The sequence below is a fragment of the Peromyscus eremicus genome, chromosome 17 (genome assembly GCF_949786415.1).
Source record: "Peromyscus eremicus chromosome 17, PerEre_H2_v1, whole genome shotgun sequence".
NCBI classification, from domain to species: Eukaryota; Metazoa; Chordata; class Mammalia; order Rodentia; family Cricetidae; genus Peromyscus; species Peromyscus eremicus.
In genome coordinates, this window is record NC_081433.1 from 57876426 (window position 1) to 57893450 (window position 17025).

Consider the following 17025-nt stretch of genomic DNA (forward strand, 5'->3'; position numbering starts at 1 on the left):
AACACACACTCCATATTTGGCCAGGCCAAACCTGGTAATAATCAAGACTTCACCCTGTGTCAGGGGAGATGATCAGAAGGGTCTCAAGCCAGTCCCAGAAGTTCCAAAGAAAGCAGCAGATATCCCAACACCAGAAACAACAAAATCAGCCAAGCAGATATTCATGGTGCCACTAAAGGCAGATGGCTATCGGTACAGCCTCATAGCCAACGATGCAGTGGGCCTAAAAATACGTGGAGTCTTTCAATTGTACCCCAGATGCTGTGCCACAAAGAATTAAGAATCTGAGTTTTCAAAGGGGGAGAACTTCTCCTTTACTATGCTCAAGAAGATAATACTAGAAACAATTTATGTACTTCCAGTCAAGAAAATGTGGCACTAACCTTCACAAGAGGAGTTATGTCAACATCTTGGCATATTGGGGGAGGGAGGGATACATGAAGCCCCACATCTCATTGAAGATTTATAGCCAATTAGCTGTTGGGACAGGGACAGATACTTTCTTCAACTGTGTGCACAATGTAAAGGTGCCCATGTTCCTGCAAATAACCCTCAACACTTGCCCTTGTAAGCACCCCAATGAGATTCATTGTTTCTTTAAATAAAAAAGGAAGAGAATGAGCCAGTTTAGGAAGTGGATAAGAGAGTAACAGAAGGTGATTATGAAAAACGTGTGCCATATACATTCATGAAAAGATCGTAATGAAATCCATGTTATACATAATTAGTTAAAAGGCAAAGGTCAAAAGTAAATGGCACCCAAGGTTGACTTCTGGCCTCCACATACATGCAAGGGCACCTACAAAAATATGCACCCACATGTACACATGACAAACCAATAGAAATAAAACTTGTATGGGAGATACAGTGAAATGGAACATGCAAACAAAACAAACACACAAACAAACAAGCAAGCAGACCAAGGAACACAAACTTACAGATGACCTCTCTCTCGGGCAATGCCACTGTCACACACGACCTAGTTGGTTTTCAGTGCTGATAGTGAGCCCGGGCCTGAGATATTTACCTCAGCTTTGTTCTACCACTGAGTAACACCTTTGATTTCTAAAAGTCCCCACTGAAGCACAGGCTTATCAGGAAAGGGTCATGAAAAAATAAATCAACTTCTTTATGGGGAGTAATAAAGAACTCACAGCAGATGCAGATTCCTCCTGCACCCCAATCTGAGACCGAGGTAATTCTCTCCCCTCCCCTCCCTGTGTATGTGAGTGTGAGTGAGTGAGTGAGTGAGTGAGTGAGTGAGTGAGTGAGTGTGTGTGTGTGATGGATGGATATCAAACAAAGAGGCCCATGCTTTCTAGACAAGCCCTCTGGCACTGAATTACATCCCTCGCCATACTCTCTGGTAACAGCTACAAGAGCAGCATACAGACTGGGTTGGGGAACTGACTCCCCAGCTCACCATGTGGCGTCCTGATTTTTGTAATGGCCAATACTGGTGTAGTATAAAATTCAGGACATGGACAAAAGCCTTGTTCCAGCTTTTCTTCTCCAACAACTGGCTGTGTTGGAATTCTCACACTGGGAATTTATCAGAACCCCATCACCACAATTGGTGTTTGGTGGTGACACCTTACTTTCTGTCCAGGTCAGTCCTCATAGGAGTGTGCTTTACATGCCATAGAAGTTCCTGGCCTTGTGTGCCAGATAGTGAACTTCAAGCCTCCCTCATAGCTTGTAGGTCTTCAGGTCAGAGAGCAGCATCACATGCCTCCTGTCCATGTTCATGCTCTGGTTGATCATCCTGTATTTGATCTCATTGATGATAGTTATCTGGGCAGCCTCAATACCCTAAGTTTTCTCCACCAGGAGAGCTGAGGTGATTGGAGAAAGTGTCTCCCAGAAGCGAACCCACTCCCACTTCCTCCCTGTAAGACAAACAGAAAGGATATTCTGCTCTATTTCCCAAAACAAATTGCTGTGTAATTGGAGGAAGAGTGAGCAAATGCCAGAGTCAGGAAACTTCTGGGTATCGGCTGAAGGTCCAGACATGATGGCACGTCATAGGTGTTATGTAAAGAAATCTAGGTTCCTTTCACAACATGGGTGGCCATGGCTACCTGCAGGTTGTCACCTTCTATTAGAAGCTGGTACTTCTCCTTCCTGCTCAGCTCATCCAAATGTATGACAGCTCTGGACACTTCTGGGATGCCTTGTACCATCATGTGCATTCAACACAGAAGGCTGCAGATTCTGCAGCCCCTTGCTTCCAACTGAGAACATCAGAAATCCCAAGCCTATAAGAGTTGGGTGGTAATCTCCTTATGCAATTCTCAGCCATCATCACTACAATTTGTGCAACCCAGGAGTACTTATGTACTGTTTGGTGTCAGGGAAAAGATGGTTCAGGAAATTGTACTCCAGTCTATAATCAATTTGAAGAGAGGCCTAGGTGAACCTGAGGAGACCTGGTGTCCTCCAGAGGACCCTGCAGCAGTAGCAATCACAAGAGGCAAGGCAAGGCTTTATTTTTCCCAGGAACCTCAGGATAGAGGCAGTAGGAGTGAATTCAGGTCCAGTTATCAGTTCCTCTCCTGTATGGACTGAGCAAGAAAGTTACCTGAGCAATAGAAAGAGAGCAGCGGCTGCTACCAGATCCTCACCCCAGATAAACTACAGAAGGAAGCGGTGCCCTGAGGGCCACACAGGACAGCCACCAGTCACGCACCTGTGCCCTTGGTAGGTTATAGTCTGATGCCCTTCAGGTAGAGAATGGGCAGCAGGTGAGGCTGCTTCTCATCCAGCATGAGGATCGGGTCCTAGAAGTGGCCCTGCTCCTTGGCCAGGAGCAGCTGGAGCAGTAGCTCTGCCTTGCCACCCCCTGCCTCCTCCTCCTCCAGCTCCCACAGCTCCTGAGGTCTTAGCACTCCTCAGGCCTGCAGCACTGTGAGCAGAGCCTCTGCTGTGTCATGGCCGGGGCCAGGCTCTGCTGACTCTGGGTGAGCAGCTCCTGGCTTTATGGCTCCATGGTGGCCCACACTCCTGCCCTGCCCTACCAAATGACAATGGGGATCCCCATGGGAGGTGGGCTGTGAGCAGAGCAGGGCCTCAGCCAGGAGCCAGGAGGCCAGGGTGGTATCCATGGGACGGGACTGCATGCCTGTGGCCCCAGTGTTAAGGCAGTACTTAGCAGCCTGTTCCTGGGCTCCAGACCAAGTTAGCTGATGCTGAGGCCTTACTTGAAGAAGAGGAGGAGACACAGGAGAAGGGAGAAGCTGGAGTAGGGACCATGAACTCCAAGGTCTCTCCACAGCTGAGCTTGACCTCCCCTGATTCACTTCCAGGTAGTTCCCCCACCTCAAACTTCTATGCCTGTCTGGGTGGTAAAGCCCCTGGAGCCCAACTGCTAGAGCCCAACCATTCCCTGAGCTCAACCTTGGAGGCCTGCCCCTAAGTGGCCCACCCCACAGGCCTCTCTCATTCCTGGCCCATCTTCAGATCCAAGGAACCATGGAGGAATAGTGCTTGCTGACTTGCTTGCCAGGCTCATATTCACCTGGTATCCTCATGTATCTCACGACCACTTGCCCAGGGAATGGTACCACCCACAATGGCTAGTCTTTCCTACCCAAATATCAATCAAACATATCTATATCACAGATATGCCCACAGACCAACCTTATACAAAGACAGTTACTCCCCTGAGCCTTTCTTTCGGTTGATTCTAGGCTGTATCAAGTTGGCAGTTAATGCTAACTAATACACAAAGTTTTAGGGGAATGGAGGGCGATTGCTCTCATGGGACTATAGTTTTGCATGGACTCCCTGGCTTTCTCCCATCTCCCCTACACCCTGGGATTACTTCCTCTACATATTTACTCTCTATCAGTCTCAGAAGTCAGATATATTCCAGGGGAGCTTCACAGGAATAAAGTACTCATGGAAGACACATTCCTCAATGTACTCTGAGATGGCCTCTGGTAAAAGACCAGCATCAACCATCCTTATCCCACTCTACCCTTGCACAAACATGCTTTCCACCAGAGCCATGTGGCCTCTGCTGCAGGCTCCATCCACTCAGGCTCTTCGGAAGCTTCCTCCCAACTGTACTTGGCTGGAGCATCAAAAGACATTCCTTACCCCTTCTCTACCCCCAGGAGGGTCTCCTTAATACTACATTTCATCAGATGGACCTAATGTGCCTTGTTATCCTAAATAAGAGGTGACAAACCTACTCCAATGCTGATAAGTGATGCTGGGATAGGATCCTGAACCCACAAATTCCCTGCATGAGTGCCTGGCAGCCTAAGAGATTTAGCATGTCTATCTCATGTATCTGCCCCTACAGGTCTCCAGACACTTCTCTTTTTTGTTGTGGAGGACCCAGTCCTAATTAATACAACACACAGGGCAGGAAGGACAAACACCAAGTACTGGGGATGGAAAGATGGCTTATTCGTTAAGAGAGTTTGTTGCTCTCCCAGAGTACCCAGAGAACAGATAACAGTCCTGGGTAACTCCAGTTCCAGGTGGAATCTGATGCCCTCTTCTGGTCACTGAGAGATACTAAGCAGGAAAAATACCCATAATACAAATAAAAGAAATCAATCTTAAAGAAACAAACAAACCTCAATGATACAGCATGGATAGTTTTTCCATCATAAAATGGGTATTCACAGAGTAGTTAATGTCATCCACATCCAGGACACCATCCCCAGTGTAGTCCTGAGATCCCTGGCTGGGAACTCTGTGTAGGCCAAGCTGCCTGGAACTTGCAGAGATCCATCTCTGCCTGTGAGTTCTTGGGTTACAGGAGCATGACAGCAAACCAGACTCAAGAAGGGTCAAAAGAGAGAAGAGTGTGAAATTGCTTTTTTATTCATAAAAATACAGTCATTTTACTCAATGGAGCTTATAATGGCAGTCATTATATATAGTGTACAGAATCAGCAAAATATCAATTGAATGACAAGAACAAAAGAAAGAACAAATAAATAAGAAAACCTCAAACAAAAACAAAGAAAACCAAAAACCAAAGCAAATGAAACACAAGCTAAAACCCTCACCAAAAAAATTAAGCTAAGCAATATTCTCTTGCTTTAAATTTAGCAGCAAAGACCTATCTATACCCTGGAGCTGGCGTGGGACATAGGGTAGAAAGGCAGTCATAGACTGTAATAGCCTATCATGACAAGCGTAGTCATGTTTCTTTGGTGCTTTGTAAGTCAAGCCCTCCCAAGACCAAGGATGAGCTATGTTACATGTAGCTGAAGTTTTCCTGTGTCCTGCCTGGTCCACAGCCACTCAGACTCAAGTAAACAAGCAGAGACTTATACTAATTAAAACTGTTTGGCCAGTATAGGGGGGCCCCAGGCAGTGGGATCGGGACCTGTCCCTAGTGCATGAGCCAGCTTTTTGGAACCTAGTGCCTATGGTGAGACACTTTGTGCAGCCTTAGTGCAGGGAGGAGGGCCTTGGACCTGCCACAACTGAATGTACCAGGCTCTGCTGACTCCTCATGGGAGGAAACCTTGCCTTGGAGGAGGTGGGAATGGAGGTTGGGGTGGGGGGTAAGGCTGGGGGAGCGAGAGGAGGGAGGACAGAGTAATCTGTGGTTGGTATGCAAAATGAATAGAAAAATCTCTTAATAAAAAATGTATTTAAAAAAAACTGCTTGGCCATTGGTGAGGCCTACCACTGACTAGCTCTTACATTTAAACTCAGCCCATTTCTCTTAATCTATATGTCACCACATGTTCCATGACTTTACCTGTGTGCCATTACATGCTGCTTCTTGGATGGTGGGTGGGCTGGCATCTCTCTTGGCCTTCTTCCTGTCACTCCCTTTGAATTTGCCACCTGCCTCTAAGCTGCCTTGTCATAGGCCAAACTGCTTTACTTATCAACCAATCAGAGCAACACATATTCACAGCATACAGAAAGACATTCTCCCATCACTTCCCCTTTTCTGTCCAAACAAAAGGAAGGTTTTAACTTTAACCTAGTAAAATTACATATATCAAGCAAGAATTACAATTATAGTATCTAGTCTATTTGTATTTTGTAAAATTAAAGAAAATATTTTATCTATCCTATATTTGTGAGTCCAAAATTTCATATCTACCTTATCTCTTATCATAACCAATGAAAACCATATTATAACTATCTAGGTTTCAAATACATCAAAAATCTCAGAAGGATATAATAGTACCTAAGAAAACAGGAAGAACATTGTAAGAAACTTCCAAAACTCTGGAAAAGACAGAGACAGCTGCCTGCCTGGACAGTCATCAAAGTTCCTCTGCAGTGTTGGGGCATCCATTCTTCAGCTCATAGGCCTAGTCTCTCATTCACTTTTCCCTGTGTCCTGTAGAATATCTGGCAGTCTCCTCTGAGAAGCAGGAACCTGAAGGACCATCTCGCCTTGCAAAGTTCAGTGGTCACCTTCCTATGGGTCCTGCATGTCCAGTCGATACAACATTTTGTCAAGCAGTCCAGGCAAGAACACTTTCTTGACCAAATGGCTACTTTTGCCAAGAAGAAGATAAACTCCACATGGAATGTCTTCAATACCCATCCTCTTCTCTGAAGTAAATTGGTCCTGCAAGGAGCAAACATGTCTCACTGTCCAGAAAGTCTAAATTTTTTTATTAAGAATTTTTTTCATTCATTTTACATACCAATCAAAGACCCCTCTCTTCCCTCCTCCCCCAGCACCCCCCTCCCAACATACCCCTCTCACTCTTACCCACACAAAGGCAAGGCATCCCATGAGGAGGCACATCAAGTAGAGGCAAGTCCAAGTATGGTGATATTTTATTTGTACTGAAATGTGATTTTATTTGTATGTTAATAAATAAAGTTGCCTGGGGGTCAGAGCTAATAGCAAGCCGTAGCAGAAACCAGGCAGAGGTGGCGCACACCTTTAATCCAAATCACATGAACATTCTGTGTGTTCAAGGATAGAGCCAGCATGGAGACACACACCTTTAATCTCAATACCAACCATAGAAGACCTGGAGGTCTGTATAGACAGGCAGTGATGAGGAGGTCATGTGGTTGTGTTTACAACCAATGAGAAAGCAGAACAGAAAGTCAATAAAAAGACAGATACATAGGAAGTAGGTCTCTTGCTGAGGGGAAGACAGCAGTGGCAAGAAGGGTAAGAAGGCAGTTTTAAGTCTCAGCTCTCAGCTACTGCTCTGACCTCTTGGGCTTTTAACTCTGCCTTTGGCTCTCTGTGTTTCTTATTTAATAAGACTGTTCATCTACATCCAAGCCTTTCCACTTGCCTCAAGACTGCAAGAGGTGTCCCATCATAGGTAGTGGGCTCCACAAAGCCCACTGGTGCACCAGATGGATTCTAATCCTACCACCAGGGGGCCCCCAAGCAGATCAAGCTACACAACTGTCTCGCCAGGCAAAGGGCCTAGTCTAATCCCATGTAGGCTCCACAGCCATTGATCCAACTTTCATGAATTCCCTCTAGTTTGGTTTGGTCATCCCTGCATGTTTCCCCATCATGATCCTGGTGCACTTGCTTATAGAATCCCTCTTCTCTCTCTTTGATTGGACTCCTAGACTCTGTCAAGTGATTAGTTGTGGATCTCTGCATCTGCTTCCATCAGTCATTGGAGAAAAGTTATGTGATGACCATGAGGGTATTCACTGGTCTGATCTCTGAGGTAAGCCAGTTCAGTTCAGGCACCCTCTCCACTTTTGCTAGTAGCCCAGGCTGGGGTCATCCTTGGGGATTCCTGGCAACTTCCCTAGCACCAGGTTTCTCTCTATCCCCATGATGTCTCTCTCTCTCTCTCTCATGGTATCTCTTTCATTGCATTCCCCCTACCTCCCTTTTTCAGCCTAACCATCCCATTCCCTTATGTTCTCATTCCCTATCCCCTATTGTCCATTGCCCACCCCTCATCCTCAGTTTACTCGTGGATACCTATTACTCCTTCCCAAAGTGGTCCATGTGTCCCTCTTTGGGTCTTCTCCGTTAGTTAGCTTTTCTGGAGTTCTGGGTTGTTGCCTGATTACCCTTTGCTTTACATCTAGTATCCATTTATGAGTGAGTACATACCATATTTGTCCTTCTGAATCTGGGTTACCTCACTCAGGATGATATGTATTCCATTGTGTATATGTACCATGTTTTCTTAATCCATTCTTCAGTTGAGGGGCATCTAGGTTGTTTCCAGGTTCTGACTATTACGAATAATGCTGCTATAAACATAGTGGAGCATGTGTCCTTGTGGTATGATTGAGTATTCCTTGGGTATATGCCCAAGAGTGGTATAGCTGGGTCTTGAGGTAGATTGATTCCCCATGTTCTGAGAAACTGCCATACTGATTTCTATAATGGTTGTACAAGTTTGCATTCCCACCACCAGTGGAGAAGTGTTCCCCCTGCTCCATATCCTCTCCAACATAAACTGTCCGCAGTGCTTTTGCTCTTAGCCACTCTGACAGGTGTAAGATGGTAACTCAGAGTCAGTTTGATTTGTATCTCCATGATGATTGAGGATGCTGAGAAATTCCTTAAATGTCTTTTGGCCATTTGAAATTCTTACTTTGACAATTCTCTGTTTAGCTCTATAACCCATTTTTTAATTGGATTGTTTGTTATTTTAATGTCTAGTTTCTTAAGTTCTTTATATATTTTGGAGATCAACCCTCTGTCAGATGTGGGGTTGGTGAAAATCTTTTCCAATTTTATAGGCTGTCATTTTGTCTTATTTATTGTGTCCTTTGTCTTACAGAAGCGTCTCAGGTTTAGGAGGTCCCATTTACTAATTGTTGTTCTCCATGTCTGTGCTACTGGTAGTGTATTTAGGAAGTGATCTCCTGTGCCAACGTGTTTAAGATTATTTACTACTTTCTCTTCTATCAGGTTCAGTATAACTGGTTTTACATTGAGGTCTTTGATCCACTTGGACTTGAGTTTTGTGCATGGTGATAGATATGGGTCTATTTGCAATCTTCTACATGTTGATATCCAGTTATGCCAGCACCATTTGTTGAAGATGTTTTCTTTCTTCCATTGTACAGATTGTAGGCTTTCTGTAATTTTTGTTGTTATTGAAGTCTAACTTTAAGCCATGGTGGTCTGATAAAATAGAGGAAGTTATTCCAATTGTTTTGTATCTGTTAAGATTCACTTTGTGACCGAGTATGTGGTCGATTTTAGAGAAGGTTCCATAGGGTAGAAGAAGGTATATTCCTTTTTGTTAGGGTGGAATATTCTGTAGATATCTATAACTCCATTGAGTCATAATGTCTGTTAGTTCCCTTATTCCTCTGTTAAGTTTTAGTCTGGCAGACCTGTCCACTGGTGAGACTGAGATGTTGAAATTTCCCACTACTATTGTGTGGAGTTTGATGTGCAATTTAAGCTTTAATAATGTTTCTTTTTACAAATGTGGGTGCCCTTGTATTTTGGGCACAAATGTTCAGAACTGAGACTTCTTCTTGTTGGATTTTTCCTGTGATAATTACGTAATGTCCTTCTTGATCTCTTTTGAGTAATTTTAGTTTGAACTCTATTTTGTTAGATATTAGGATAGCTACACCAGCTTGCTTCTAAAGTCCATTGATTGGAAAAGTCTTTTCCCAGCCTTTTACTCTGAGGTAGTGTCTGTCTTTGAAGTTGAGGTGTGTTTTTTGTATGCAGTAGCAGGATGGATCCTGTTTTCATATCCATTATGTCAGCCTGTGTCTTTTTATAGGCAAGTTGAATCCATTGATATTAGAAGATATTAATAACCAGTGATTGTTAATTCTTGTTTTTGGTGGTAGTGTTGTGTGTTTCCCTTCTTTGGTATTTGTTTGTGTGCAATTGTCTATTGTCTGTGTTTCGTGGGTGTATCTAACTTCCTTGGGTTGGATTTTTCCTTCTAGGGCTTTCTGTAGGGCTGCATTTGTGAATACATATTGTTTAAATCTGGTTTTATCATGAAATATTTTGTTACTCCATCTATGGTAATTGAGAGTTTTGCTAGGTATAATAGTCTAGGTTGGCATCCATGGTCTCTTAGTGTCTGCATAATGTCTGTCCAGGACCTTCTGGCTTTCAGAGTCTCCATTGAGAAGTCAGGTGTTATTCTAACATGTCTGCCTTTATATGTTTCTTGACCTTTTCCTTGCAGTTCTTAATATTTTTTCTTTATTCTGTATGTTTGGTGGTTTGATTATTATGTGGTAAGGGGACATTTTTGGAGGGTCCAGTTTATTTGATGTTCTCTAAGCTTCTTGCATCTTCATAGGCATTTCTTTCATTATGTTGAAAAAGTTTTCTTCTGTGATTTTGTTGAATATATTCTATATGCCATTTAGCTGGTATTCTTTTTGTTCTTCTATCCCTATTTTTCTAAGGTTTGGTCTTTTTATGGTGTCCCAGATTTCCTGGACATTTTGTGTTATGACTTTGTTGGCTTTAATGCTTTCTTTGTCTGATGAATCTGTTTCCTTTACTGTATTTTCAATGCCAGAGATTCTCTCTTCCATCTCTTGTATTCTGTTGTTTATGCTTATAATCATCTGTAGTTCCTATTCATTTACTCAGATTTTCCATTTCCAGCATTTCCTCAGTTTGTGTCTTCTTAATGCCTCTGTTTCAGTTTTCAAGTCTTGAACTGTTTCCTTCACCTGTTTAATTACTTTTTCTTAGTTTTCTTGGCTTTCTTTTAAGGAATTTATTGATGTCTTCTAATTTTTTGGGTTTTTTTCCCCCTCGATTTCTTTAAGGAAATTTATTCATTTCCTCTTTAAAGTCCTCTACCATCTTCTTTTTTATAAATATTTTTATTTTATAATTAATTTAATTTTACATATCAGCCATTGATTCTCCCATCCCTCAGACGTCCCCCCAAATCCACCCCCCATTCCCACCTCCTCCAAGGCAAAATCTCCACTAGGGAGTCAGCCCAGCCTGGTAGACTATGTTGAGGCAGGTCCAGTCCCCTCCTCCCTGCACCAAGGCTGAGCAAAGGTTCCCAGCATAGGCCCTAGGTTCCAAAAAGCCAGCTCATGCACCAAGAACAGGTCCTAGTCCCACTGCCTGGGGGCCTCACAAACAGTTCAAGCTCATCAACTCTCTCACTTATCCAGAGGGCCTAGTCCAGTTCCATGGGGGCTCCTCAGCTATTGGTTCACAGTTCATGTGTTTCCACTAGTTTGGTTATTTGTCCCTGTGCTTTTTCCAATCTCAATATCTCTTGCTCATATAATCCCTCCTCTCTCTTGCCGATTGGACTCCTGGAGCTCCACCTGGGGCTTGGCCATGGATCTCTGCATCTGCTTCCATCAGTCACTGGATGAGAGTTCTATCATGACAGTTAGGGTGTTCGGCCATTCTATCACCAGACTAGGTCAGATCAGGCTTTCTCTCAACCACTGCCATTAGTCTACAGTGGAGGTATCTTTGTGGATTTCTGGGGACCTCTCTAGCACTCTGCTTCTTCCTATTCCCATGGGGTCTTCATTTATCATGTTATCTCTTTCTTTGTTCTCCCACTCTGTTCATGATCCAGCTGGGAACTCATGCTCCCCTAAGCTCTCTTTCCCCTGACCCTTGCCATCTAGTACCCCCCTCATCCCCAGTCTTCTCATGTAGATCTCATCCATTTCTCTGTCATTGGGTGATTCCTGTGTCTTTCTTAGGGTCCTCTTTACTAGGTAGCCTCCTTGGAGTTGGGAGTTGCAGTCTGGTTATCCTTTGCTTTATATCTAGTATCCACTTATAAGTGAGTACATACCATCTTTGTCTTTCTGAGTCTGGGTTCCCTCACTCAGGATGATTTTTTCTGTGCTGAGTAGTACTCCATTGTGCATATGTAACACATTTTATTTATCCATTCTTCAGTTGAAGGGCATCTAGGTTGTTTCCAGGTTCTAGCTATTACAAATAATGCTGCTATGAACATATTTGAGCATGTGTCTTTGTGGTATGATTAAGAATTCCTTGGGAATATGCCCAAGAGTGGAATAGCTGGGTCTTGAGGGATGTTGATTCCCAATTTTCTAAGAAAGCGCCATATTGATTTCCAAAGTGGCTGTACAAGTTTGCATTCCCACCAACAGTGGAGTTTTCCCGTTCCTCCACATCCTCTCCAACATAAGCTGTCTTTTTTATATTAGCCATTCTGATGGGTGTAAGATGGTATCTCAGAGTAATTTTGATTTGCATTTCCCTGATGACTAAGGATGTTGAGCAATTCCTTAAATTCCTTTCAGCTGTTTGAGCTTTTTCTGTTGAGAATTCTGTCTTCAGTTGGGTTCCATTGGTTCACATGTCAGTTTTTATGCCAGTACCAAGCTGTTTATATTACTGTAAATGGAGAGAAACTCAAAGAAATTCTACTAAAATCAGAAACAAGACAAGGCTGTCTGCTCTCCCCATACTTATTCAGGGTAATTGTAGCCTCATAGAAGGAGTTTGGTAATGTTCCTTCTGTTTTTATTGTGTGGAACAATTTAAAAAGTATTGGTATTATCTCTTCTTTGAAGATCTGGTAGAATTCTGCATTGAAACCATCTGGTCCTGGGCTTTTTTTGGTAGGGAGACTTTTAATGACTGTTTTTATTTTCTTAGGGGTTATTGGTCTATTTAAATAGTTTATCTGGTCTTGATTTAAATTAGGTATGTGATACCTATCCAGAAAATTATCCATTTCTTTTAGATTTTCCAGTTTTGTGGAGTACAGGTTTTTGAAGTATGACCTGATGGTTCTCTGGATTTCCTCAATGTTAGTTTTTATGTCTCCCTTTTCATTTCTGATTTTGCTAATTTGTATGCTCTCTGTCTGCCTTTTGGTCAGTTTGGATAAGGGCTTGTCTATCTTGTTGTTATTCTCAAAGAACCAACTCTTTGTTTCATTGATTCTTTGTATTGTTCTCCTTGTTTCTATTTTATTGATTTCAGCTCTCAATTTGATACTTTCCTGGCATCTATTCCTCCTGGGTGACTCTGCTTCTTCTAATTCTAGAGCTTTCAGGTGTGCTGTTCAGTCACTAGTGTGAGATTTCTCCAACTTCTTTCTGTGGGCATTTAGAGCTATGAATTTTCCTCTTACCACTGCTTTCATAGTGTTCCATTAGTTTGGGTACATAGTACATTCATTTTTATTGAACTCTAGGAAGTCTTTAATTTCTTTCTTTATTTCTTCCTTGTTGAGGATTATTCAGGGTCCATGACATTTTAGGCTTTCTGTAATTTTTGTTGTTGTTGAAATCTAACTTTAAACCATGGTGGTCTGATAGAATGCAAGAGGTTATTCCAGTTGTTTTGTATCTGATTAGTGGCCAAGTATGTGGTCGATTTTAGAGAAGGTTCCATGGGGTGCTGAGAAGAAGATATATTCTTTTTTCTTAGGTTGAAATGTTCTGTAGATATTGATTAAGTCCATTTGAGTCATAACATCAGTTAAGTTCTTTATTTCTCTGTTAAGTTTTGATATGGCTGATCTCTCCAGTGGTGAAAGTGGGGTGTTGAAGTCTCCCACTATTAATGTGTGGGGTTTTATATGTGGTTTAAGCTTTAGTAATGTTTCTTTTACATATGTGGTTGCCCTTGTGTTTTGGGCATAAATGTTCAGAATTGGAACTTCATCTTGGTGGATCTTTCCTGTGATCAGTATGTAATGCCCTTCTTGATCTCTTTCGACTGATTTTAGTTTGAAGTCTATTTTGCTGGATATTAGGAGGCTACACCCACTTGCTTCTTAAGACCATTTGATTGGAAAGTCTTTTCCCAGCTTTTTATTTTAGGTAGTGTCTATCTTTGAATTTGAGGTGTGTTTCTTGTATGCAGCAGAAAGATAGGTCCTGCCTTCATATCCATTCTGTAAGCCTGTGCCTTTTTATAGGTGAATTAAGTCCATTGATATTAAGGGATATTAATTATCAGTGATTGTTCATTCCTGTTATTTTTTGGTGGTAGTGTGTGTGTACTTCTCCTCTTTGGGGTTTACTGCTGTGGCATTATCTATTGCCTGTGTTTTCGAGGGTGTATCTGACTTCCTTAGGTTGGTATTTTTCTTCTAGTGCTTTCTGTAGGGCTGGGTTTGTGGATAAGTATTGTTTAAATCTGGCTTTGTCTTGGAATGTCTTGTTCACTCTGCCTATGATGATTGAAAGTTTTGCTGGGTATATTAGTCTAGGCTGGCATCCATGGTCTCTTAGTGTCTCCATTACATCTGTCCAGGTCCTTCTGGGTTTCAAAGTCTCCATTGAGAAATCGGGTGTTATTCTGATGGGTTTGCCTTTATAAGTCATTCGGACTTTTTCCTTTGCTGCTCTTAATATTCTTTCTTTATTCTGTATGTTTAGTTGTTTAATTATTATGTGGCAAGGGGACTTTTTTTTGGGGGGCGGGGGTCTAGTCTGTTTGGTGTTCTATAGGCTTCTTGTATCTTCATAGGCATTTCCTTTTTTAAGTTGGGAAAATTTTCTTCTATGATCTTGTTGGATATATTTCCTGTGCCTTTGAGTTGGTATTCTTCTCCTTCCTCTATCCCTATTATTCTTAGGTTTGGTCTTTTCATGGTGTCCCAAATTTCTTGGACATTTTGGGTCATGACTTTGTTGGCTTTAGTGTTTTCTTTGACTGAGGAATCTATTTCTTCTACCGTATCTTCAACGCCAGAGATCCTTCTTCCATCTCTTGCATTCTGTTAGTTATACTTGCATCTGAAGTTCCTGTTCGTTTACTCATATTTTCTATTTCCAGCATTCCCTCTGTTTGTGTCTTCTTCATTTTTTCTATTTCCCTTTTCAGGTCTTGGACTGTTTCCTTCATCTTTTTCATTGCTTTTTCATGATTTTCTTTCAGGGATTTATTGTTTTCTTCTGCTTTATTTGTCCTTTCCTCTAGTTTTTTAGAGCATTCTTCCCATTTTTTGTTTGTCTTTTCCTCAATTTCAGTTGTGATTTCTTCTTTATAAGCCTCTAGCCTCTTCATGATGTTGTTCATAAGGTTGCTTTCTTCTGCTTCTTCCATTTTGTGATGTTCAGGTCTAGCTGTTGGAGGAGGGCTAGGTTTGGTGATGCTGTATTGCTCTTCATTTTGTTGTATGAACTTCTGCCTTGACGTCTGCCCATCTCCTTGTGGATTCGTTCTTGGGGATATCAGCGCTCTTGGTCCAGACAGAGCTGACAGATTCAGGAAGTCTCTCTCTTGTCCAGATGGAAGCTCTGGGCCTGATGGGCACTGGGGGCTGGTCTCTGAGTCTCAGGTAGTGGTTGGGGTCTCTCTTGTCCAGATGGGAGCTCTGGGACAGGATGGGATCTGGGGGCTGGTCTCTAAGTCTCAGGAAGTGGCTGGGGTCTTGGGCAGATGGGTGTGAGGGCAGGGCGTGGAGATTGCCGAGCCTGCCCGGGGTCTTGGAGAAGGTGAACCTTCCCGGTGGGGGTGGGGGGAGTTCCTGTATGATGGCTAGAACCTGGGGCCAAGTTGGGCAGGTCTTCCCCGGAATGGCTGGTGCCCAGGGATGGGACCTAGGGGCAGGCCTCTCTGGGTATCGATTTAACCTCTTAAAAAAATCATTTACACTTAAAAAATGGGATGAGGCAGGACTTCCTCACACCTTTTAAAAATGTTTCGAGAGCTACTAAAAAACTCGTATTTACAAAATAGTTGATAAAGATATTCATCTGGATTGTACAAGAAGGGAGGCGGGGACACTGACAGACAGATGGATGGTTAGTCGGCCTTGGCTTCTTCTCTTCTACTTCATAGGCTGTAATCTGGTTCTCAGCCTCTCCATTTTCTGCAGGCACATCTGTGGTTTATTGCTCAGCCACCTCAGCCTGTTTGCCCTTTGCTCCCCTTTTCCCTTTGGTTTGCACTTTTTTATCTGATGATTTATCCTTTCCCGTGGCCTTCTTCGGCTTCGCGTCCACCTTGGCAGGGGTGGCTTGGCAGACAGCCTGGTGGAGCGCCGCTTGGGCTCCGCCTTCGCTGCTCCATCCGTGCTAACCTTCCTCTTGGGCATCCTGTCAGTGCTGGGTGGGATGCGCGTGCGAGGCGGAACCTGTCACCGCACGAAATGCTGCGACCCTCTGGGGGGGGGCAGTGATCTAGGTAGAGAATTTAGCCTTCATTTCAAGCCAGTTCTGTCCTCGGTATAGTTGACTAGGTCCATAATGGAGGACATTGTTATCTTCTTTAATGGGGCTGTATATAATAAAACATGTTACATATTGTTAAATAGCTGATTTACTCCAAGTTAAAAAATCCCCAAGTTGGCAGAGTTAATTACCCATGTAAAGATTCATAATTTTCTGGTAGCTACATTTCAAAGACACACCTTGAATGTTAAATTCTACTTGGAATTCTAAATAGTTCCACAGCAAATAACAAAAATTATCCACCAGGTTTTATTTTTGTCTTCATGTTATTACCTTGTTTAGTCTTTGTAGAAATCCTTGTTTAGCACATAAACAGCCAGATTGTGGTGCAGGATTCCCTCCTGAATGGGCTGTCAAGGAAAGGTTTGAGAGTTAGAGTGTTAGCAGAAGCGGGACTCTATTCTATGATCTGCAAACCAAGCTCTTGGGAGGTAACACCACAGTCACTGAAATGCCAAAAAAGTATGACAAAGAAGGTGCTGTGGTGCTCTAAGGGCAAGGAATGGGGATGGAGTCATGATATTAATTCCATTGAGCATGTGACTATAGAACCACCAGTTACTGTAGCCATCGAACAAAGGCTGTGAAAGAACCAGTGTCTCTTCTGTCTGCCTGTCTCTGACTCTCTGTCTCTCTTTCTCTCTGTCTCTCTGTCTCTAGCCCTGTCTCTGTCTCTATGTCTCTCTCTGTCTCTCTGTGCTTTTCTTGAGGTATTTTTTGTGGCTGAGTTCTTCTTTTCTTCAACACAAGAAGGAAAGAGTAAGGAAAGAGTCACCCACTACAGTCAAAATGTTGAAGAACGTATTAGTAGCTGTTTGTAAATTTATAGTGTAAGTTATGTTATGAACTGAAACAACAACAAATTCAAATCATTGGGTAAATGTTTTTTTAAATGGTTATTAAATTATCACTTTTAAAATATGTCGCAGTGAAGAA

General features: G+C 42.7%; 1 pseudogene; it reads right to left on the reverse strand.

The window, feature by feature from the left end:
• Nucleotides 1-1689: 1689 nt before the first annotated feature.
• On the reverse strand, nucleotides 1690-16122 carry LOC131894253 (non-histone chromosomal protein HMG-14-like; annotated as a pseudogene).
• Between the last annotated feature and the right edge of the window lie 903 nt (nucleotides 16123-17025).